This window comes from Cygnus atratus, chromosome 10 (assembly GCF_013377495.2).
Source record: "Cygnus atratus isolate AKBS03 ecotype Queensland, Australia chromosome 10, CAtr_DNAZoo_HiC_assembly, whole genome shotgun sequence".
Classification (NCBI taxonomy): domain Eukaryota; kingdom Metazoa; phylum Chordata; class Aves; order Anseriformes; family Anatidae; genus Cygnus; species Cygnus atratus.
This window is the reverse complement of record NC_066371.1, coordinates 14,398,841-14,423,826: the sequence shown is the minus strand read 5'-3', so window position 1 is coordinate 14,423,826 and position 24,986 is coordinate 14,398,841. Positions and strand designations below refer to the sequence as shown.

At 41.8% G+C, this 24,986-nt stretch overlaps 1 protein-coding gene across 2 annotated transcripts in view; it reads left to right on the top strand.

Annotated features, from left to right (window-relative positions):
• The first annotated feature begins 2,204 nt into the window (after window positions 1–2,204).
• The window catches only part of PRKCD (protein kinase C delta), a 68,141-nt gene continuing 45,359 nt past the window's right edge, over window positions 2,205–24,986 (top strand). The window contains exon 1 of one of the 2 annotated variants that reach the window (XM_035547010.1): window positions 2,205–2,344. The gene's annotated coding sequence lies outside the window, so the exon portion shown is untranslated. The remainder of the gene's footprint in view (window positions 2,345–24,986) is intronic. The other variant, XM_035547015.2, reaches the window with a different exon arrangement.

Below are 24,986 nucleotides of genomic sequence, written 5' to 3'. Positions count from 1 at the left end.
CCTAGAAGCTGACATAGAACACCAGTAAATACTGTTCAGCAGTACTGGGTTTTGTCCCCTTTTCAATTATCCTGAGTATGAAATATGCTAATAAAGCCTTCTGAGTTGCATCAGGATCTACTCTGATGAAAGAATTTCCAGCTGTAAGAGGGCTACCATGTATTTTGCACTGCTGAGTTTTAAAAGCAAAATTACACAAAATAATCAGTCAGCAAGAGTTTCTCAGTACCAGGAAATACCTCAAAGTTCTAAAGTCACATTCCTCTACTAGTTGAGCAGATCCTCCATTTTATTTTTTGAAGGCCAAATTTTACATCTTTACTCAGTCCTAATTAACGTTTAACCCACTGACTGACTAATCAAAGACAAAAGATACAAATCTCTTTAAGCCTTGCACTTTTCTGACAGGCTGAAACAGGAATGACTATTTGTTTCAGAAACACTTTAGCCAAAGTGATACTCTAAATAATTGAAACGCAACAGTAGTTAACAAATGGCCTGCTGCATCATTATACCATAAAGTCACAAACTAAAATGAACTCTCTCTGACCACTTACACTCCCAATGAACAGGACGTTAAACAGAACGCATTTTTTATTTTGCCAAACTTCACTGGAAGTATTGAAATGAGGAAAACCACTTGGCAAAAGTTAGTGTCTCCTTTTCCCCTCTCATTCAAAGTAGTTTTAGTTTTATGAACGTAACATTCATGAGTTGCTCATGCATATAAAGTTCCTCAGATTTCAGCAGCAACACAAGTAATTTTAAATGAGGGTCCTCATGGAATTTATTACAGCGTTATGGTTAATTCAAACAATATTTCGTGCCAAAACATGCAAATATTATTTATTATTTGTAAGCTAAAAACAAAACAAAACAAAAAACACAACACTAAAATAGACCTAAGAACAAGTACAAAGTACCACATAGTTTAATTTGCAGCAGAAATAAAAAGCAACCAAAGACTCCTCTGCTCTGCTGCCTTGACCCAACCTGTGATTTTCACTGTACCCACCAGAACTCTCAACTAGCAGTATTTTTGTGTTAAAACTAGACTTTAATTTAAGCTTCCCACATATTAACGCCCCTCCCCCCCCCCCCAAAAAAAAATCAGAAGTCTGAGTTACATACACATCATAGCCTTTCAGATTTGAAATGACACAGAACAGCCGATGAACTTCCAGAGTACCTCTTGAGCATGAAGTGCAACCTTCTGGAAAGAAACTGGACGCTGAACCCGTGGGATGTGGGTTTTGGAGATGGCTCCACGCACAGCCTCCTAACGGCCGGCTCTAGCACCCTCAGCTGCCAAACACAGCCTGGCACCTGCCTGGACAAACAACAGCAGCTCAGAAAACGTTGGGAGTTTCATCACGGTTTTCAGCTAGATCAGAATGAGCTCATTTAAGATGAAATTGCAAGAGTAATTACACCCAGATTAGTAATATGTTTATCCATATGAGCTAGAAAACGATGACAAAGGTCTGCTTTGGTTCCTTCAGGAGGAAGGCAGCATTTTCTCTCCTATTTATGTTTGTCATGCTCCTGTGCTGTAACCCAACCCCAAACCACCTCATTTTAACGCTCATGAGCTCCATCCCTCAGAACATGAGTCCAAGGATGGCTGGGCCAGGACACCAGTGGCCTGCTAGGGCCTGCAGCCTAAGGCACCCCGCGGTAAAGGCACTGAGGCAATGCCAGAGCTCACAGACCTAGGGCCTACCCAGCTTTAGCCTTATCATTAAAACGACACTCACGGCTTATGAAACCACCAAAAATTCTTTTAAGTAAGAGTCTGGAAGAGGAAGTGGTGTGGCGAGGCGGTGGGGAAGCTTGAACGCCGCTCCCCACAGGGTAGAGGCACACACCAAGCACTCTGCGGCCAAGCTCCAGCTCCTCAGCCCCAGATGTAGCTCCACGTCTCGGCCCAAAATAAATAAAATAAAATCACCTCCTCGCTTCAGCCGTGTCCCAGTGCCCGCAGCACCGGCACGACACCAGGGCCTTTGGCTAAGGGACGCTGTGCTGGGGGAGACCACGAGGGCTGGGGCGTCCCCGGTGCAACGGGACGGAGGGGGCCGGGGCCGGGGCCGGGGCTAGGGACGGGGACAGAGCCAGGCAGCGCCACCGCCTCCTCTCTCAGCACCTCCGGGGCGGGGCGGGCAGTGGCGGCGGCCGCAGGTGAGTGCGCGGCCCGCGGCTGCGCCCCGTGGGCGGAGCGCGGGGCGGGGAGCGCCGGGCACGGGCCGTGGCGGCGGGGAGCCGGCGGTCGCTGCCTGCCCGTCTTCATCTCTCGCTCGCTCGCTCCCGGGACGACTTCCGATACTCGGCTCCGGGCAGGCGGGTGAGTACCGGTACCTGCCCCCGCGGGGGGGGGCTCCCGCTGCTCGGCGGCTCCTGCCCCGCCCGGCCCGGGGTGAATGAGGAAGCGACGCGGGCTCCGGCTTCCGTGGGGCGCACGGTGGGGAGAAAGACGCCCGGCCCGGCCCGGCTCGGCTCGGCGCTGCCGTGCTGGGGCGGGCGTGAGGAGCGGCCAGCGGGGCGGGCGCGACGGAGCCGTCTCCGGCCGCGGGCGGGTGCTGGTGCTGCCGTGGGGCTGCCTCCGGAGCGGCGCCTCCATGTTGGGCTCGGGGCCGGGGGCCCAGCCCTGCGCCGCGCCCCTCGGCCGCCCGCACCCCCGCGGTGCTCCGGGACGGGGAGCCCCGGACGGGGCCGCCCCCGCTGCCGCCTCGCCGGGCACCGGCCGGAGCGGAGCAGGGCGGATCCGGGGACGAGGTCCCGAGCTCCCCGCGGCTGTGTCCCCGGCACAGGCACGGAGTTTGCTCTTGGCACGAGCGTCGGCTTTGATAGCAGCAACTTTTGGGTTGTTTTTTCTTTTCTTTTTTTTTTTTTTTCTCCTTCCCCACCCCCGCCCGGCCCCGTGGATGCTCAGTTTCTGTGCAGCAGCGAAGCTGAAGCAGACAAGAGGCACGGTCTTTGAAGCGGGCAGTTTCTAGCTGACCGGTGACAGACAATGAGGGAGCAGGAACGCCGCTCCTTGGGCGTGCATGCCGGGCGTGCATCTCTTAAAAACCCACTTTCAGTTCATCACTAGGGAATTCCCCGTTTGCGTTAGGGGATGAGCTGCTAAACCAATGGGGTTATGACACCGGGTGGTTTCGTCTGACACCTGTTTGCTCGGGGGCTGTTGTACCCCTTCACCTCCGTGTTATTTGTCCAGGTAGCGCAGGGTGGCGAGGCGGCCGGGGGTGCTGTGCCCAGCAGCCGTCCCTTGGCAGCTGGAGGCCTCGGGGGACAGAGCCAGACCTGCAGAGAAGGCAGGTGTGGGGGAGTGAGTGCCAGCGCTCTTCTTGGTTTTAAAGATTACTTTAGAGCCTGAGTTACAACCCTTAAACATCTCGCCGAATAGTCCATGTCAAAATTCTGCATGCTTGCATGTGCCCAGCTTTTGTCAACTCTTCTTTGCGCCTTGACCTCGTATGGTCATTAGTCTCGTAACTATATAATAAGCCAGGAAATAACCTGTCCCAGTTTTCCATCCGTAAGATAACGCCATGCAGCATTGTATTGATCAAATAGGAAGCTGTAACAAATATAACCATTATGGGTTTCTGAACAAAAGACTGCAAAGTGCTTCTTAACTCATTAAGCAATAACTCATAAGCATCATTTAAAAAAAAAAAAGTATACACAGCATTTCCTATTTATTTTAGTTCCTGAAAATGGTGGTTTTAAAAAATTCAAAATTACAGTGGATATTTAATCTTTGGACTGACAGATTTTCAGTTACCCCAGGATGCTGCTGTGGGAATTCTGGGGAAAAAAGCAAACGTAAGAGACTGCAACACGTAAATTTACATTGTGGGTTTGTTGTTTTTTTTCCTTTTGTCCTGGGTTTCGAGATAAAAATCTGTTTTAAAATACAGCTATGTGCTTTAGTTTAAGAAATGTTTAAATATTGTCATTTTCAGTTTTGATCTTTATAGTTTTAGGATTTTTTTTCTGATCTTTTCAGTTATCTCTTTGTAAAATTGGCTATAGCAAACCTCTAAAGACGTATGATTATCAGAGTAGCATGCATAATATTTGAAACTAACAATTTAAAAAGTAAAACACATAAGCAGGTATTTCACTAGGCATTATTTGTATGCTTTTATATAATTCTAAGCATAAAAGAATTACAAGTTATCAATACTTTGAAATTTTCATCTTACAACTAGGAATATGGATTTAAGTATGTAGGAATTGCTGCCACTCAGTGGCTGATACAGAAGTATAGGAAACTCTTCTCACTTATGTAGCTGTGATGTATGTGCAGTTATTGAGTACAACATAAGGTAATTCTGTTCCATGAATCCGTGTGAGATATTTGATCAGGAAGATGCTGGTATTGTTCTGAACTGTTCTCAAACTCTTTTCTGTTTTGTATTTCATAAGTTGTGGCCCTTCTGTGTAGATAAGTCTAATGAGAGAGGGGTTACAATTTTCTTATTGAATGAAATAGTGAAATAGCATTATATAATAAATCAAAAAAAAAATGACCACACAGCTAGTTGAAAAGGTACTGTGTAAAGAAGGAATTCTTTTAAATCTATTTCTGAACCGTAGAAAACATAAGTTTTGTAGCTACTTTTGTTAAAGAGAAACTTTTAGAAGAGTCTTTCAAAGAAAACTTGGCCTGATGCTTTATAGATTAAGGAAACATCAATAGAACCTGGAAAGATGACATCTTTTATTGAAATAACAGCTTTTCTCAGGAAAGTGTACAAGCTTTCAGGCCTCCGAGTCTATTTTGTCTAAAAGCTGCAGTCATTAAAGTTAATCTCAAATTGAGTACTTTAGGACCTAATCGTTAAAGTTAACCATCAATCCTGGTTTCCATCTGAAGGCCTTCCATGCCTTCCTCTCTGTGCTTGTTCCTCTGCCCCATGGCTGTGTTGCCCGTCTGTAGCTGGCTCTCAGCTCTGGCTGCTGCTCCTGGAAAGAGGAGCCCCTACAGCACCCCTCGATCTGCAGCTGCACTGCGACCGGAGCTGGGACTGCAGCGTTGAACTTCAGTCCACTGAATATCAGTAGCATCTGCAGTGGCACGAGCCGCAGTGTGGACTGTGCTGTGTAAATGCTTTCCAGGTGTTAGCCAGCACTGAGGTATGTGCCTGTATAGGGTTCATTGACATAGGTATTTAAGTTCCCTAAAGCTAACTCAGATGTGTCTGTGCATGCTGCAATCAAAATGCACAAAGTATCTATAGTCTGCCATCCCCTTCATTAAATATATGAAGTACATATTTAACCTACCATAAAAAGAATGGAGGAAGAAAGGAATAGGGCAGAGTTTGAAATGTTTATTGCAGATGAGTCAGAGCTGAATGTGAAAGATGACAAGTGATTTACCAGTGGAGTCTGGGGGCTGGCTGACTTCATTAGGAACCAAATCCCTCCGTTAATCATCCACTGCTGAGAAAAGTAATGGGATTTTTATTCTGGAGTTGTCCTTGCGTTAAATGCAGCATCTCCATTCTGGTTGTCAGGTTCTGGCCAAGAGGCATCTAATAAACACCAAATTCATTTGTGTTCCAGCAGTTGTTTTAAATGTTTTCCATACTCTGTGAGAAAACTTCTCAGCTTTCTCTGAATCTTCCTTTACCTGAACGATCTGAGTACAGAATTTTATTTGTAGAGCTCTACGTGGAGCCAGAGGGATGAGCAGGAACGGGGAAAGGGGGAAAACTGTCTGTCCTGTGCCCATTCACAGGTCTCTGGGCAGCACAGGAAAATTAATCACTCCACATCCGCTTGGCTGTGCTTTGCAAAGATACAATTAACAGAGATGAGCCTGGGAGAGCTCTTTACAGCCTTGGTAAAGTAATGCTGAAATGGCTTGTGTTATGTTCTCATTTAAAAAGCAGTTATTTTTAACTGTAAGAGTTTTTGTGCTTTATTACAGAGGCATTACCACTCCAGACAGAATTGAGTTACTCTATTAACTTTTTATGGTATTCTTTGAGTAATCTTGCAGAAGTGCTCTGTAGGAAGCAGTGTGCTGTCTCTAGCTCTACAGGGCCATCTAGATTATACGCGCTGCCTTTATGACTAGAAACTGCGCCGGTGTTCTGCTGCTGTTACCGGTCACCGGTAAGGGTTAAGAAATGAGAGATCTGGCACAGGGACATCACAGATCTGTCCTTGGCAAGAGTGGTGCAAAATGTATTTCTGGTCCATCTAGACCAGATTCTGCTACTAGAAGTATCACTGACAAGGAGAATGGAAATACAATGTGTATAGCTGCATGTTTCTGATTGTTTTCCTTTTTTTTTATGATAATGTATGTAAAGGAAGCATTGTGTCTACCTTTCAGTGACAGAAAGGTGCCCTGCCATCCATGCAGTAAGTTATGTTTTGAACCTATTAAATTAGCTGTTGCTGTTTTCTGATTGATAATAGATTTGACTGTTTCTGTCTCGAATGTAGAAGTGAAGTGGGGCAGATGTATATCCATAGCTCTGAAGCAAAGAGGCAGGCCATAAAATTTTTAAAGATATTTTTTCAGCTAAAAAAGTGCATAAAACTGCAGAATACACCTTATGGTATCCTCTTACCGCAGTTAATGTTTTTGCTGGTAATTTCTTTGACATTGAGTGTAATGCTCTATCAGGAAAAGTTTATTTAAAGGTACTCAAGTGCAGTTGGTATTCATCTGATAATACTCGTGATCCATAAATTCTTGGAGTGACTGTTTCAGATAACTTCATAAAACTGATGCACATTAGGTTTTTAAGCCTTGCACGATGTTTGTCAGACTTCTAAGGGAGGAGGATGTGTGCTTACCATCTCCTGCCTTTTGATGAGCCATATATTAGATTTATATAAAAAATAAAAAGCAGCACCTCTCTATATGCCCCAGAATGGGATTATTTTGAATTCCTGGGTGCTACCCACCTGTGAGAACAGAACAGATATGCAACATATATTCCTGTCATGCTGTTCCTAATATGTTTTCTTAGAGCTGTGAGCGATATCTGGTCTTGTGTGGTTGAAAAGTAACCAAGCAGTGTCACTTTTACCCTTTGATAGCGAGAGAGGAGTTGGGATAGCCTCTGGGAGCATAGGTGATAGGTCAGTATTGCACTAGGCATTGTGTGTTTCTGTGGCAAAGAGACCCTACTATAACAACTCTTCCCAAACCACTTAGGAAGCGTGCCACTCTTTTCTGAGAAGTACAATGTGGGCTGAAGTCCTTCCAGCTTCACTGGGCTCAGAGGAATTGCCTGAATTGTCTGAAATAGTATCCTGTTTCGCATCTCCCAAATGGCTGCAAACCTCTAAATTGGGTTGTATATTTGTGCATAAGTGTCTCTGATTTCTGTTGTGTTCAGTCTTCTTCAGTTTCATAAATGATATAAGTGTTAATGGGCTTGGTTTAATCCCACCTACCTGCTGTAAGTATGGGGTATCTTGAAACATACACAGTAAATCTAAACCCCAGCCCCAGCTTTGTTCCCCACCCCTGCGCCATCAAGTCATATGTGCTACTGATTCGGAGCTGAAAGCCTAGACCTGTGTTGGATTAGCCTTGCTTTTTGCTCTATGTCAGTTTTGTAAAGATGAGATGACCAAGAGAGAAAATTGCATGTTTTTTAGCACTTAAGTGTCAAGTTACCTTCTGAGCATTTGAAAATCTTTTTTTTTTTTTTTCCCCATCAATGCCTGTTTATTAGATCTGAAAACACAAACAAGGATTTTAGTAGTTCCTTATCAGATTCTCTGGTTTCTCTTGGAAGAGCAGTTTAAGCTTTGACGTAGTTTTTCTGCCTAAGGAGTTCATGAAATCTGTGTTTAGTCAGTACTTCTTTACACTAATTTACTTCAGTGCATCTGGTGTTTTAATATCCAATATTAGACAAGAGAAGAAGTGTTCTTGGTTGTGATATCAGGCTTGTCTTCCAGATAATAAAGTGGTGTTTTTAGGTAGTTTTTGTTTGTTTTGTTTCATTTTTTTTTTTTTTTTTTTTTTAAGATTGAGATGCTTTAAGATGTAGGTAGATACTTGAAAAAGTGATCTGAAATGCCTCACAGACAAGCTCAGTGTTCAGCTTGGCTCCCTCAGGCTGCCTTTTTCTGGGAAATTCCCCAATGAGTACAAAGGCAGTGTAGTTAAGCTATTGCTAACGCATCGTTCAGTAGCTTGTGTGAGCTATGCTTTTCTAACAGGAAGCTGTATTTGATTCTTTTTTTGAATGAGGGAGGAATCCTATATTTCTTTCTTAAAAGAAAATTCTTCTGAAAAAGCCCTCTGCACAAAAATTTGGTAAGAATTTAGAAAATATGGTCCAAGCAGTTGCTAGTAGAACCCATTTCATGCTTTTTAAACTTCTATTATGAGGAGAAATTAAGACGAACGGGCACAGTGCAATAACTTTGAAAGATGGTCATGTTTGTCACGTGACGCTGACTGCACTGTAGATTTTATCTCAATTTTTCTTTTTGTTTGTTTTGTAATGCCTCTGGATGACTTTGCATTTTGCTGGCACGACTAAGTAACCAGAGTAAGGAGTATTTTGTACCTTACTGATTTTGTAAGTGCCTGTTGAACTGCAGAACTCAGTATTTCTCTTGCTAAAGACCAGTTGTTTGTCAGAGTACATTCCTGGAAAACTCTTGTGAAAGTAAGGTTTATGCTTGCTTATTTTTAAAATTGTGTTTAACGTACATGCCTGTAAGAGAGCACAGATGGTTGTCTTGTATCAAGAAGGTGCTGCCAGGATTTTTGGTGTTGATAATTAACTGTTCCATTTATAGATTAAATAAATAAATAATCTTGCAGTAGGATCTGGAACCCTCTATCGTACAAGTATCTCTGCATGTGAAGGAGTAAATTTATTACAGATGCTATTATAGATGCTTTCAATACTGATAAACATCTTCCCCCCCCATCCTTTTTTTTTTTTTTTTTTGAATAGCACCACTCAGCGAGCAGAAGGAGCAGTCCGATAATTGTTTCTCACGTCCAGTGTCCTGGTCCATGAATGCAGCATTTTTGCTGAGCTGTGAATTGCTCAACAGCTGTTTTCTCGTGTATCCGTTGGCCAATGACTTTGGCCTTCAGTGAACTCAAGTGTTCTTACTAATGAGTCGGGAATGCTGCAGTGCCCGTGGATGCTGATTGCCAAATATCCACGGCAGATTTGTCTGTCAGGAAGCTGTGAGAACCCTCTCATATTACATTTGCTTATGTTCCTCGATAACCTACAATTTCTGTTTGACAAGCATATTGTGGCTAATGTAAGCAGCAGTGTCCCAGGGACAGGAGCTTCTTAACATGGACCTAAACTCTTCCAGGTACTTCTAGAGTTACAGTTAATTCAGTTGTGCCTTGATATGTATACAGTGAGCCACTGGCACTTGGATGTGTCTTCTGTTCTCTCAGCCAAAAAGGAGACTCCAGCATCCCCAATTGCCTAGTTACTTCAAAGTTAGCACAAGGGTGAGGGCAGGACAGATAAACACCAAGGGATCAGTAGGCAGCACTTGTGTCCTGCCCGGAAAAAGCCTGTTGGAGAGCTAGGGAGCAGGGAGATACAGCTCGAAGCAACATGACAGCATTCCCCTGTGAAAGAAGCACCTCCTGCCGTGCATGACCAGTGAACATGCTGAGACCAAACCCTGCACAGACACCAGTGTTCACAGTGCTTCCTGGAGGTCTGCCATTTTATAGGAAGTTAACTACAGGCTACTCCCTGTCTTCTCCCCAGCAGCAGAAGAGAAATTTCATGGGGTAATATTGATAGATTTTTTTTTTTCCTGGTAGATTTTTTTTTCTACAGGCCTTTTTGAAGAAAGGTGTGATTTGGACCAAAGGATTTATACATCTTCCTGTTAATCCCTATGGGGCTTGCATTAGGCCCTTAGTCATTTTTTTTTTCGTTCCTCCAGTTCCCTTAGGCCCTTACAGTAAGGGAATCTGCAATCAATTTGTAGCTCTCAGCACATCCATAATTGCAGAGTAGCTGTTCGGTTAGCAAGACTTGCTTCATTGCACTTGAGAAAAGTATGGAAGGTTCTCTGGAAATCTGGTTGTCCCCATTTATCAGGTCTCATTTGAACAGAGGTTGCTTTCTTCTCCGGGAAGTCAGGGCATGCCTGCATCAGTCGGGTTGGCTGGCCAGTCTCGGCTATGACTGCTGACTTCTGTGGTGGTGCCATGACAGCCTCGGCGCAGGTTCACCAGAAGGCATGGCTGCAGGATGGTTTGTCTCACTTTAAGGTCTGTTTCACATGCAATTATACTGCTGTCATTGCATCTGACATGCATGCTTTCGCATGCAAATATCTCATTACGCTATTGCTAGCCTCGTTAAATACTTTAGCTAAAATAAGCACATACACCAAAAGTTAGAACGAGTTTTATTTAGAGTGGATGGTAGCGCTCTGTGGCAGCTTAGAGACCATCCTGTTTTTTTCAACAAGCTTTTCCAGATTACTCTACAAGTTGAAAGGTCAAGTTACTGGATCTGCACCACCAACTTGCCACACCACAGGACCCCGTGCACCTGCTGAAGCCATCCATTGAAGGGGAAATTGGGGCTGCTGCTCATGGGGAGCGGGAATGCCGAAGCTGCCGTTTGGGCACAGAGGTTAGCGGGTTGCTGCAGCAAGGCAGGAGCAGCAGTGTGAGGGTACCGACAGAGCTGGCTGCAGCAGGAGCAGTGCTGCGCAGAGCCCGCAGGGCTGCGGGCCTGCCTGGTGCCACCCGCCCTCCTTGGGCCTCGTGTGTCACAGAGGTGCTGCCGGCCCACTTGCTTCAGCCTTGCAAACTCCAGCTCCTTCCCAAAACCTCTGTAATACAGCCTAAGTGCCTGCCTGCTGGGGCAGGGAGAGGAAGTCTCGCTGCTGTTTTCTGTTTCAGTTTAATTTGCAAGTTCTCTATTTTCTAGCAGTGCTGCTAAGAGTTTCAAGGCAACCCCAGGAGTTTAATGTAGTCCATACTGGTATCTGTCATACTGGTTTTCTGACCTATTTTGGGGTATTGCAATTTGGAATTAATGTTACTTTCCTTTTCCAGTGGGTGGCAGTTGAGGCAAAGAGAAATGTTTATTTGCTTGGAAGTTTATATAGATATGTATTTAAGGAATGGGAAGCAAAGCCAAAACAGGCCAGCCCTTTATGGCTGACTGGTCTCTCCTTATGTTGGTTCTTTCCTTTATTATCGCACCTCCTAGCTGGGGAGAAGGACAAATCAAAGGAGCTCTTGTGACCAAAATCCGCTTTTAGTTTCAGTCTCCTGTGTGTGTGTTGTTCTGTTGCTTGTTTCCTTCTTCTCTTACTGCTTAATAACAGTGAGCCCAATCTTTCCGTCATTAGAGCTTTGCCTTATGTAAACCTAATTTCAAAACTTCGAAACAGAGAGCTGCTAACTTTTTGCAGCAGTGTTCAGCCTCTGGGATCCATAGTTTGATGTGGAATGCCATATGTAGTAGCACTCATTGCCATTTTTCTCTGAACTCAAGCCAGAAGAAAAATCTAAATCACATTACAGTAAGTGTTTTTAGTGTTTCAAAAGCTGACGACAATATAACAGCCTCAGCAATGCTGACTTTATATGGTTTTTCTTCTGACCAGATGCTCTGAGGCATTTCGTGTCCTGCATTACATTGCCTGTGTCACTAGAGTGCTTGGTACATTTGAAATGGTTTGTGAAGAAAGGAGCTTTGTGGGTTTTTATCAAAGGTTCCTGTGTGGATTTTCAAAATACTCCCAGCCAGCAGCCAGGAATGTCCTTTCTCCTTCAAAAGCAAATCTTGACAAGAAGTCTACAATACCGATTCTTACAAATTGATTATATATAAAACCCCTAAACTCTATTTCCTTGAGGGGCAAAATTGTGACGGAAAAGTATTTTCACACGTGTTTCTTGTACAGTTAGCATATACCTTATTTACAGCCAAGTTTCAAGCATATGTTATTAAAATAGCATACTAGATTCCAAGTGCTGCGTAACTAAAGTACAGAGTAGTGCATTTAGTGAATATAAAATTATCAATGAAATATAAATGAAGTGTATATTTATAGAGATATTAATATATGCTCTCATCTGTAAATTACTTGATTTCTAAAAGTAGTGGAGATTAGGTTAAATCTGTTTTTTAAAATGTAAGAATATGTATATCAGTGCTGAAACCAAAAGTCAGGTTGAGAATTGTTGTTGGGTGATGAGGCATAATTTGACTTACTTTAAGAAGAGCTAAATTTCTTTTTTTTTTTTTTTCCAAGCCATTCCAAACCAGTGATAGGGCTTTTCCACTACTTTCCTGTGCTTTACATTTTGGGTAAATACTTAATGCTGCATCAAAAGCAGAAGATGCCTTTTATTTTTTTTCTTTTTTTTTTTTCCTAGGGATGAACCAGTGGTTTATCTTCTATAATATGTGATTATAGCTAACTTAACAATTAATCCCCATCTTCTCCCTGAAGAAAATGAGGCCTTATATAGTTATTTAATGTACCCAGGCCAAAATAGATCTAGTTAAATTGGATAACATTGTTATCAATTCATTTCAACAGCTTTGCCAAATCCAAATGGAGTCAGCTTATCATAGCTAAGCCTTGTCTAAGCTTATGTGACATTCCACTTAAAGTCAGTTTTTACATTGATGCAGTCAAATACAAAAGCTTCTGCAAACAGAGTCATTATAAACACTTACAGTGATTATCCACCTAAGTGGATACAAATTCTTCTGCTGCTGCTGTTAGAGCAAAGTTCAGCCTGACTGGTAGATGAAACTTGTAAAATGATTTCAGATTCTTATCCCTTCTGGTCACATGAAATAAATGATGAGAAATTAATTGCCAGAGCAGCAATGAGTTGAGTTTCATCTGGTTGACAGCAAAACTCTGATCTTACTTATCAGCAGTACTCTTTGGTTGTAATGGCTTAAAATGGAAATCTTTTTTTATGCTGAAAATACTCTGAAAGCCATGACATAGCATGTATTCAGTTTTGTCAAAGGGACACAGTCAAATAGAAAATTGTTTTTTTTTTTTTTCCCTTTTTTGTTACAAGACTGCAAAAACATCTGTGGTGACTGTAATGTTCGTCAGTCACTAGAAACAAAAATCACTTATTTTCAGTTCCTTCAATTTATTTAGCTGTCAATTATTTGATTGCCATTTGTTGAAAAATATAGTGTATGCTAAATTCTTTTGAAAGGTTTTGATGCATGCATGTGTGCACATGCAGTGATGGCATACTTGAATTCTAGAGGGTGATTTGTTTATTGCTTTTTTTTGTTTGTTTGTTTTGTTTTTTTTTTTACTGTCTTGACACCTATGTCCAATTGACAAACAAATCTTATTTTAGGGGCTAGGGAAAGATATGTGCATTATTTCTAGTCCAGATTAAAAAAAAAAAAAATCTATACTAGTATTATGGTTTAGATCTTTTTTTCCCTATAAGTTTGATTTCCTTCCTACTTCTGGTACTGCTTTCCAGTGTGAAAGTTGATCCTAGTACTAGAAAAATTTTTGAGGGAGCCTCAACAGGGGGATGTTTTGTTTGTTTGCTTTAAGCCAACCGTGAGGGTTGTACAGCTCTGTTTTAAATTAACAGCTCCCCAAGCTAGGCTGCACGCTTAACGCTTTTCAGACACTGTCATGAGGCAGTAGTACAAGCATTCATACTTCAAAGGAAAGACAGCCATATCTAGAGTTTTATCTTAAAAACATAAAAAAGGCTGTCAGACTCATGTAATTGAGAATGTTTGCCATAGGCAAGGTGTCCCAGACAGACCGAAATGGAAGAACATATGCTCATGCTGCTGCGTTTAGTTTTACGTTAGTTACCAAGGGATCCCTATTGCCTAATAAGTAAAAGTTACAGAAAACTTCAGAACATGCCTGTTTGCGTCTCTGTGCTTGGGTATTTCTTCTCTGGTCCTTCAGCCCTTGTTTGGAGTTCTAGACTGCAGTAAGTAAATGAATAAGCGTGTACTTAGGGTCTTCTGATCAGACACTTACTTTGGAAAGTCTGCTTAATGTCACTTAAGGATTGCTTAACCATTGAATCTCCCAAAGTAACTTGTTAGGAAATTTTGCAAAGCTACAAAAAGCAAAAACATATACTTTGCAGTACATCAGTCTCTATATGTTTGAAGTTGTTTAAAGCCTGTGAAAAAATATGGTAGCACAGCTTCATCTAATGCGTGTGCTCAGTGCATGAAACAACTGGGGGCTGGATGTGGGATTCTCAAGAGATATTACAGAAAGACTACTGTGCTGGATAGCAGAGTTGTTCTGCTTCTTCATGACCCCCTAACATGCTGTGTTGTTGGGGTAAATTGCTTGCTGGTTGCTTGCTCAGAAAACTGTGGGTAATGCATTGTGTTTTCTTCCACTGGTCGCTTGTCTTACCTATCGCAGTAGCCTGAATGCAGGAACCTGTTTGGAGGACCTCACTGTAGGATGTGATCTGCTGCCAGCCCCATCTCTCACAGGGCAAGTGCTGAGCCGTCTGCCTGGCTTATTTCCTCTCATCCAGTGTCACAGGACTGGCAGCGCTGAGCTCGGCCGTGTACGCTGCGGAGCAATCCCCAGTTCTGAGCCCCTCTCTGTTGGAAACCGGAGAAATCTCCGGGTAATTGATGACATACAATATTGCATCAAGGCTGGAACAAAGATGAGGTCAATGTTTCTGCCAGCATCCTGGGGGAAAAGCAAATAGTCTCAAGACATTGTGGGTTTTCTTGTACATTCTTTAGGGCTTTACAGTGTATTATAAAGTTTCTAAGATTGTTTTTCCTTTAAGTTAGACTTTACAGCAAGAATTCACATCCTGTATGCCAATACAGGTGGGTTAATAAGATAGGGAGGGAACGAGAGACGCAACTGAGAAAGAGGGTTTTGCCGTCTTGGAAAAGAAGCTGGAGAAGCTTTTTTAGTTCGTTTCATCTTTCTATAGATGCCAGTGAGACTCACTTGGTGTTGTTTTGAGCCCTGTTCTGGTGCTGACTGCTTCTCTCAGATGGGAATGACTGCAGAAAACCAGAATAGCAGCATCCCATCTGCTACATATTTACCTGAGATTGTGTTTGGCTGAGCTTGCAAATCTTCACACTCAACTAAACAGTCTTTATTTTTTGAATCTACTGAATGCTTGACCTGATAAACTGCAAGAAAGGTCTGCTGTATTTATCAATGAGCAGAACCCTTTCCTTTTGGAGAGGGGACATGGTAACATGAGGTGTGGAAACTATGGGATGTCTCTGTTGTGTGTTTGGTGCAGCCACAAGCTGGAGTCACAAGTTGGACATGGACGAAAGAATGCGAGATGTGAGCCTGTCCTCTCAGTCCCTGAGTCTTTGTGTGGCATGCAAGGACTTCAGCTGGGGCAGGGCTTTTTCTTCAACATTTCTGAGCGCTCCCATGTTCTGTAGAACTAGTAGAACTACTCATGTAATTTGTGTTCAGCTCGAGTTGGGGAGATGGAGGGGGTTGGCTAAAGAACCTTTGTACCATGTGCCCATTAGTTGTCTCTCCCCACAAAGTCAAACAGTAGATTTTTTTTTCTTTGTTGTTTTTTCTTCTTTGCAAATGTATGGTGCCCTATGACATCAGGTGCATATGACATTCATAATTAACCTGTGGTGAAAATGTTCATTCTTATACCAGAGTGATGATAACAGCTACAGGTGAGCAATTATGTTCCTAGCCAGCAATATATTTAGATGGAGTAGGCTGGTTGCTTCTGTCCCTTTTATGTGGGCTCTGTAAGCCAGAGGCTAGTTGGCTTTGACCGTTCATTTGAAAAATGCATTTCTAAGCTAGCTACCAAATCACTGATGTGTTGAAGATGTCAAAGTTCTGACCTGGCCTTCTGGAGCACACCATGGGCACTGTGGGCAGGCTCTGTGTTTTCAGGTGCTCCTACATCATAAAAAAGAAAAATAAAAAAAATGCATGAGTTTTGACTTTGAAAGAGTTTTTAAGATGTTTGGTTGTGTGTTCCAAGTATGCAAATCCAAATGCTGTGTTCTTTATAGGTCAGCAGACGGGACCAAACGGGCAGCAGTGATGAGGCTGGCGTGGTGCTCGGGGGATGTTGCAGCAGTGTACGGGGCTTGCAGCTGCACCAGTGAGAGATGTCAAGGGGTCCAGGGGGGTGGCAGATGAACCTCATCCTTTTAGTTACGTCCAGCACCAACAGTGCTAGAAGTGGCCCAGCAGGGAAAGCAAAACACTGTTTTACTTCATGGCCCATGCAAAAGCCAGAAACCTCTGCACTTTGCCTACAGGCTTTTTCTATCGCAAAAATGACCAAGTTTATCTAATGCTGTTGGACTGCAGTTTGCCTACGCATACTCAAGTACCGTACAGCCCAGCATATCAGGAAGGAGTTAGATAGTGACTTGAATTACTTGGGTTCACCAGTCTTTGAGCAATATTTGAGGAAAAACAGATTGAAAGCAGTTAAACCAGTTTTTATGTTGCACCAGATGTGAACACTAAGATCCCAGTATGGTCAGAATTTAGCTGGCATAATAGCACTATCATTGACATTGAACATAAAGGTTTATTTATGCCTTACTTCATGCTGTAAGCTTGTGGTTCAGCAATGGAGGTAGATTCCCAGGCTTTAGCCAAACAGCCTATTTGATTTAAGTGTTAATGAAGGCAAGCATTTTCTCTTGTTGCAAGTGTTTGGACCTAGTAGCATTGTACCTGTTGGGGGACACTTGTCAAGAAAGAAGAAAAAACAAACAAAATTACTTTGTTATTAAAGTTGATGAGTTCAAAACATAATTTTGATACTGCTTTAAGCATGAGAGGAATTAGAGACCTCAAATTTTGTACTTTTTCCAAACTGATTTTCACATGACCTTCTGGTGATATTAATTTTAATAGGTCATATTTCACAGAATTCTTTCAAACTCTCCTTTCATTTTTCATTTTGTATTCCTATGATCCATTTTCTTATCCTATGCCTTTTAGTCCTGTGCTTTGCCGAAGATCCAGCTGCTGTTCAGTATTTTTGTCTCTAAATGACATTTTTTACAGAGAAGGTTTGCAGTGAAACCTGTAAATCAAGAAACTCCCAAAAACTTTGTTTTTCTGTCATTCACCTTGCTCTTTTCTTTGCCCTGTGGTTTCTGTGATACATAGTAGCGTAATTTCTGTGATTAAATAGTATGTAAGTAGCAAACAGTTGAAAGCTTTTCTGGGTTACTTTTATTTTCTCTGATATTTTTTTCCTTCCACAGACTCATGGCAATTCATGCGAGTTCCTAGGAAACTTTACTTTTCCACAGAGAGTTCATTATTAAAACAAATAACCAATGCCAGCAAACATGCAGGATGCAGTATACTGCAATTTAATGAATATTTGAGATCAGTCGTTAAGTTATCTTTCTGTACCCTTAATTTGCTATGGGGAAACTGCTGGCTTTACAGGTGTCCAAATTTTGGAGAAAACCCAAATTAATGGTCTCAGAAAATGTGTATGACCTTAGTATCTAATTTATTCAGCAGTGGATGATAAAACTCTGGAGGAAAAATGTGATGTGATTAAAAAGGTGCATTTTGCCCAGAACAAAGTCTCTCAAGGCAGCCTGAAGAGATGAGGATGTTTGGGTGTTTGCCCACTTCTTTTTTCTCCTTTCTTCTGAATTGATCTGTTGTGTGTTACTGTAAGGTCCCCTGCAGTTTGCAATCTGATGTTTCCAGGATCTGTCACAATAATTAGTTTGCTTGTATGAATCTCTTCAAAGAAGAAATTTTTATTTTCTTTTAATTGCTGAAGTTATGTATTAACCTTTCCAGTGGGTGTATTTTCATCAGCTAGCAACGCAGGCAATAGCACAGTGAGCTGATATGCAGAAGTAGCTTATAGATTGAGGCTTTTTCCTTTACAGAAAAAAGGAAAATGCTTTGTATAATCAACAGAGCTCTGGATACTTGGTGTGAAATATGGAGCAACTACGTTGCGATCAAACAAGTCTGCAAGTGCATACAGTTCCCTGCCTTGAATTTGTGGCAGCTCCTGATAGTTTTGTTTAGTGAAATACTTTAGAAGAACTGGTATGACATTAGTGTCAGGTGTAAGGGTATACAAATAAACTAATGTATTTCTATAAAACCCCACCTTTCAAAACCTCTCGGGGTATGGAAGTTTTGGTTCTTTCACAGTGGCTGTTTTGTCCTTCTTAGTTAGATTTTCCTGTGCTTGAAAGGATCTTTGTTACGCTCTTTGGCTTCTCTTGCTGTTGATATGCAGGGCAGGGGTTTTCCTGTTCGGGGAAATGTTGGCTGGACTCGATGTGCTTTTTCCAATAAAGCTCATCGGGCAGGGTGTCATCTTGGAGTATATAACAAATTGGGTTTTATTTAGCTGGTATACTTTGGACCTTTAACATGTTCTCATTTATCTCTCACTCACAGGAACACCCTAAAATGGCAGCCTTCTAATCTTTTTCAGATTACAAAGCATTTGTTATGGCTCCAGAGTTTGGCTGAAACTTAACTACAGGCTTTGAACTGTAGTTTTTTTAGTATTTTCTTTCTTTCCCAGTGCTTGTGGAAGCATTCAAACTCCTGACCGTTCTCAGGGGCTAATATAACTTCTTACAGAACAGAAAGATCTCTGTTAAAGTAGTGCTTGCTTTACTTCATTTTGCAAAGTTGTATCTATGGCGAACTCATAACTCTTCTCTATGAAGGTGAAGGTTTCATCATTTTGCATTCTTCCTCTGGGCTTGCTCTTTGTGACCAAGGGAAGGATTCTTGGTGACACCCCTTATAAAACATAAGGGTTCCTCTTTTGTCTGCCCTCCGACTTGTTTTCTGTCGTTCATATTGTAGTTGTCCAAGTTCAGGAGACTTGGTGCAATAAAGCTATAGCACTTGCAAGAAGCTTGTGCCTCTTTGTCAAGAGCCACATGCACTATTTCAAATAATTGCTCTTGACTAAAGTGCAAGTGCTCGAGAGAATGAGGAACGTGCAGTTCACGTTGATTGTTGCTCCATTTACAGTGTGGAAAGCTCGTCTCCTTTGGCTGTGCCCAGTTTATCTGGAAAAGCAGGAAAAGTTTTCAATCTACAAGGCTCATTTAGATGGATTCTTCTCGGTTTTGCTCAGTTGTCAGCTACTATTTCCTGGCAGGTACACACACTGCGTCTGCTTCCTGAATGGACTCTGTCAGTGTGACTTAGATTTACCAAAGACTGGATCTCAAAAGTTGTAGGCTATCTAAAAGAAAACTCATATGTCTGAGAAGATACTACCAAAGAAAAAAAAAGAAAAAGAGGTAAACACTGAGTCTGCAGAATTTTTATTTTGTTCTTTATTATTTGAATTACATTAGTTAAGTTAAATTTTTGCAGTTAGGCTGTACTAGAAACAGGCAGGAAGCGAAGATTGTTGTGCTGAAAAAGACAGATCTGGTGGCTTGTTGGGTTAGCACATTACTCATCTGTTACCTCATGTATTCAAGGAAAAATCCAAAGCTGATGATGTGACTGTTTCTGTCTTGCTTGAGCATAGTTAAATGCGGCCTATATCCAAGAGTTTTAGAAGAAAGAAGGAAATCCTTGCCAAGTGTGAAAGACAGGTATGATGGGTGAGTGCTCTTGGCAGACAAACTATTTCATTTATTATGCAGCTATTTGAAGTGGCAAGCTTCCAGATTTCCGCATATAAAGGAAGATAATTGCCTAACAAGGTCACTGGGAACAAGGAATACAATGTGAAAAAAATTCTGTCCTCCTGCCCTTTGGTAGAACAGGTCCTTTTATTTCATGGTTCGTTGGCGGGACCCACTAGGCCAAAATGAGGCCAACTCCAGACAGTGTATGTATATTGGTTATGACTCCCATCACTTGTTAGAAAAATGAGTTTATGAAATGTTGGCAAATGCCCAAATGAAGGTTAATATGTGAACTACATCTGGGCCAGCTTCTGGATATGTTCATGGTGCAGGCTGTAGTTTTTATGGTACCTCCTTCCTTAGTGCATGAAGGCTGCAGGTAGCTGGGTGGGTTTTGTTCTCATCCTTTAATTCTCTGGGATTAATTTGTTTTTATTTGTATTTGCTTAAACTGTGCTCTGAAGATAGTAATTTTCTGGTTTGTTTGTTTTTTACATTCTTTGCAAAAACTTGAGTCAGTCGGCGTGTCGTTGAGACATGGAATCATCCTCATTTTAAAGGAGGGAAACTGTTACAGGAAAACTAGAATTCTCATTTATTTCAGATGCTAATCTCCTGTTTTGTTTTTAATTATACCTGTGTCTTCAAAGTACATCCCAGGTGACGTCTGACATCTAGCCCTGTCCTAAGAAAGAGCTGAGTTGTTTTGGGTGAAACTTTAAAAACACCCTGTCCCTTTGAGGCAGAAAACCGGTCTGTGGAACTTTCATGTGGTGATTAGTTTTAGGCATGGTTGTAAGTAACTGAAAACAAGTCTAGTAATCAGAGAAGTTAAGCAACTTCAGTGGAGTTTGCTAGCAGTCATGCCTGTAATGCATGTCAGAGGCTATTATTGCTGTTTTGAATGAATCATTTTGGTGACAGAGGCCATAACTTAATTCATAGTTGTATATATAAGAGCATAGAACTTGGGAACTACCTATTAACTACTTCTGCATTATAGTACCTTCTTTACTGTCTCATCATTCAAAAATGTATTTTCAAAGGAAGAGGAGTACTCTGATAGAACTATGTGCTTGTAGAGGTTAGACTGCTTGTATTCAGATTTTTATCTGGTGCCACACTGAAATATTTGTTATATTCAAATAATACATGTGGAATAGACACAATCAAGTGTCAGTCAGCTTCCAGAAAAGTTGTCCAGTATTTTCTCAGAAGGCACAATCTTTCTTCATCTTCCTGGCAAAGAGGAACTATCATTTGGAAATGAGCCAGTGATCCATCTAATGAAATACCATAGCTCAAACAATAATCAGCACCAAGTGGGAGATTAAAAAATCCTGTAATGTATGGTTTGCTGTTATATAATTTTGTTCCTAACAAAAGCCCCTTGTCACCCTCACAAAAAAAAAAAAAAACTATTGAAATGGAGCATTTATGGGGGGAAAAGATCAGCAGAAGGAGCTGCTGCTGAAGTTAGCTTGTCCTCGCAGTTTTTTTGCGTCAGCAACAGACTACAAATGTAAAGAATGGTTGTAGCTCTGTGATGTTCCTCACATCCTCCAAAAAAGCCTCAATATTACTTGGTTCTATTTTAAATATTTTTTCACGCAAAAATGTTTTCGTCCAGCATTATGAGACATCAACACTACAGGCTCTAAAAATCTAAACTTGTTCTTGCCTTAGCAAATGGCACATGTCTAGATGAGAGTGCTGTGAACCTTTGAACTTAAGCTTTTGTTCTAAAAATCTAGTCCTTACGGGCTGCATGTAAAATGTGTCCAGCAAAAAACCAGGATCAACTGAAGTGACTTTAATTAACCTCAAGTTCCAGAAGTGTCAAGTCCTTATAGAAACCTTCAGGCCTCAGCAAAAGTGAGCAAAAGTGATTTGAGATTTATATAGGTATAGATATTTCATTATTTCTCTTAATCTTTTCTAAAACTTATGTTATTTTCCCCTGCTTAGAAATGCTTCTAGAAGCCACAGTTGCAGGTTTTGGAGCTTAACAGAACTCGGACAGCAAGGCTGGACAGAGAAGAATCCCATGAATAGACTTTTGCAGCCAGGAAGATGAGTGATGAAGGCAAAAGATAAACTTCTCCACTCATTCCTTTGAACAAAGATGAAGAAGAAAACAAGGGCAAAGTATCTCCTGTTCCTGTAGATGCTGGGATTTATGTAGGGCTTGAAGGCTGCAGGCAGCCTGCCTAATTGGGCTTGGTGACGATGGTAGCTGCCTGGGGCAGCAGTGTGCTAGGGTGTTACGGTTTGGTGCCTTCTATGAATGTGTCAGAGCACAGTAAAGTGAGCCTGTCTGGTGCCAGAAGGGGTATACCAGGCGCATAACAGTTCTTGGGGGTTTTCCTGGTCTGCAGCTCAGGACCACTCCTTTCCATCCTTCCCCTTAGTGCAGCAGGAACATCCCTTCTCTCCAGTCCGTGAGCTTAAAGGCAATACAATCCGGCTTTGCTTAAACTGCTGCAGAGCTGGGATCCTTTTCAGGGCTGTTTCATCCACCACATCCATTCCTGGCGTGTGTCTTGGCATCCGCCTCCTCCTAAGAAGACATGCACTTCTTTAGGAGCTCAAGTGAAGCAGCTAATCATGGTCCCTGGAATGCATCCTGACAGGGATGTCGCCACCTCCGAGGAGCATGAGAAATGAAGTTGGCAATATCTTAAGGTCGAAACACTTAACACATGAGTTATTTATTCCCTTAAATCGTGGAGTGCGTGATTGCCAAGTTGTAGCACAATGTTTTTTGTTTTTTTTTTCCACACTGCTTGATGGCCTATGTTCTGGAACTGGGAGTTATCAGGTAAAAATTTTAAACATCGCATCAGTCATGGTGCTTTGTTCTTTATTATGTTTTCCTAATAAACTGCATGTTCCTGTTTACTCCCCTAGCTTACTTGAGCAGGAATATTTATGTCTCTAAGGTTTGCAAAATGTAGCATTTAAAACCTGAAGTGATAGTTGCTGAGGTGTGATGAGAGGAAAACAATTCTTCTAAGATATACTTAAGGGCTTGTCAGTTGAAAAATGCAAGCAGACAAAAATCTCTGCTTACTGTAATCCAGAACTCACTGCCTGCAGTCTGCTAGTTTGTTGGTGATGGATCTTAGATGTGTTGTCTATGTCCCCAAATTCAGGCCATCAAAGTCTGTCCCCTGGGTGATTAAGACCTGTTGTTTGGAAATAGGGGAGAAAGCTAGCAACAGAAGTCATAATTGTTAAGTTCCTCTCCATCTTTCCCTCCCACCTGCTGCTTTTTTTTTTTTTCCTGCCCCCCTTCTAGACACAGTTGCCATGCAGCTTTCTAAGCTGTTTTGTTTCTAAGCCTTTTGGCTTCCAAACATGTTTGAGTCATTTGCTAAGCATCTACATCTCTCCACTTTACTTCGTGGGTTGGCTGTTGCTGACTTCTGTCTGCACACCGTGTGGTCCACAACGTTTATTTCAGCTACCAGATAGCACTGAGGAAACAATCTTGAGTTCTTACAGAGCTACGTTTTTGAGTATGTTCTTTATCTCTGTTAGCTGATCTTAGTCGTATTTTGCATTACTTATACTGTTGGCCCTCAGTGTAGTGTCTGAGCATCTCTTTCCTGGTAGATGCTTAGATGTTGCTGTGGAGTGTTTGTAAACTTACAGGCAGAGTGCCTGGGAATGTTTGGTGTGTTCCCATAGAGCTGCACTGTGTTTTGACAGCTGGTTGATGCAGAGCTTCCAGCGCTACCACTCTTGCTGTGATTCCTCCACCAGTTACATGGCCTGTGACAGTTCTGCAGACGTGGCTGTGACTGACAGTCTCGATTTTAAAATACAGGCTCTTCCATGTAACTGGGGTTTGTGGGGTTAGTTCAGCCCAAGTAATTTTGCTTTGTTGCAAGTTGAGGTGAGAGTTAGTGTTAACAAATTTCTTCCATGCAAAATATTCTAGTTTGCATCTCCAGTCTTCGTAATTAAGCACTGTGGCAAGTATGTGTTTATTGGGGCTAACTAAGGAACAGAGGAGTTGAAGGGTTGCTCAAGGTCCTGGTGCATTCAAGGTTAAACTCAAGGGAAAACAGTACAGTTCTTGGGACCTTGGCTCCTTTTATGGTTACTAACCCCTCCCTCTGTAGTAGCAGAAGTCACTGATTACTGCTATATAATCTAATCTCTCCATGTTCTTGTTTATTTTTGGATGTGAGGTTTCAGTCACTGTTGTTCGTAGGAAGTCCTACGAATAGTGAAACCTGAAAGAATTATGCTCTTTTTTCCTGTTTGAGAGATGCCTGCTGAAACGAAGGCAAGCTAGGTGTTTGTACCAGAATAGAAAATGAAGACCCTTAGCTGTAGTGTTCCTCAATGTAAGGAATTTAGACGAGGTGTTGTGAAACTTCGATCAAAATAATTCTTTGCTTGTGTGTAAGGAAAAGGAGAAAAGAATGGTATGTTTTTAAGCCTGGTCTTGCCATCAATCTGTTCTGGATAAAGACTCTCTACAGACACCTTCTAGCCAGGTGGCTAAGTGGATAGCGTAAGAAACTCTTGCGAAAATGTACTTTGCTAATGCTGGTGGTTATATCAGGAACAGAATATCGTAAAATAAATTTACCTTTCTAGTATAATGTATGTGCTTTTTTTTTTTTTTCCTACTTCCCTTGGTATTTCCATACTCCATCAGTCCTTATATTTAGCTATGTGTACTTAGTGTTATTTAGCGTGCAGGTACTGGTAAAGGAAGCTTGGGCTTTTCAGGGGTAGCAGTTTTATGTAAGTAAGTTATGCTAAACATTGCATGGTATAAACTGAGGACTTGTCAGTTAAGGGGCTACTACATCAATTACGGTGCATCTACATCAAGCTTGACGTATAGTCGTGGCATCCAAAACCAGCACTCAGTTATGTTCATGCGTCCTTCAGTTTTTCCCCAGGTCATCCTTTTGGTTGGTTCCAATGCCCAGCCACCCACCAAGCCCATTAAATTGCTCTGGGCTTCAGAGGACGTTGGAATCTTTCCTAGGAAATGTTTGGAGTGTCAGTGGTTTCCCCTAATGTTTTTAAAAAGTGATCTTCATAGATTTGCATTTAAAATCTGTGAAAGAAATTGAAGAGGGCCAAGCATTTGCATTTAGCATGATACCATCTTAAAAACAGTATTATGGTAACTCTTACTATATTTTGTTGGCTGCTACAAAGTTTTAAATAATCTTTATGATAGGTTATCAACATATTCAGCTCTAAATAGTTTAAGTAGCTCTTAACTTGGTAGGAATATTTTTTGCTCTTACCATGATCATAGAATCACTTTTGTTTTTCAGGCCATATGGAACAAACTTGTTCCAGGGCCCTTGAAAAGAA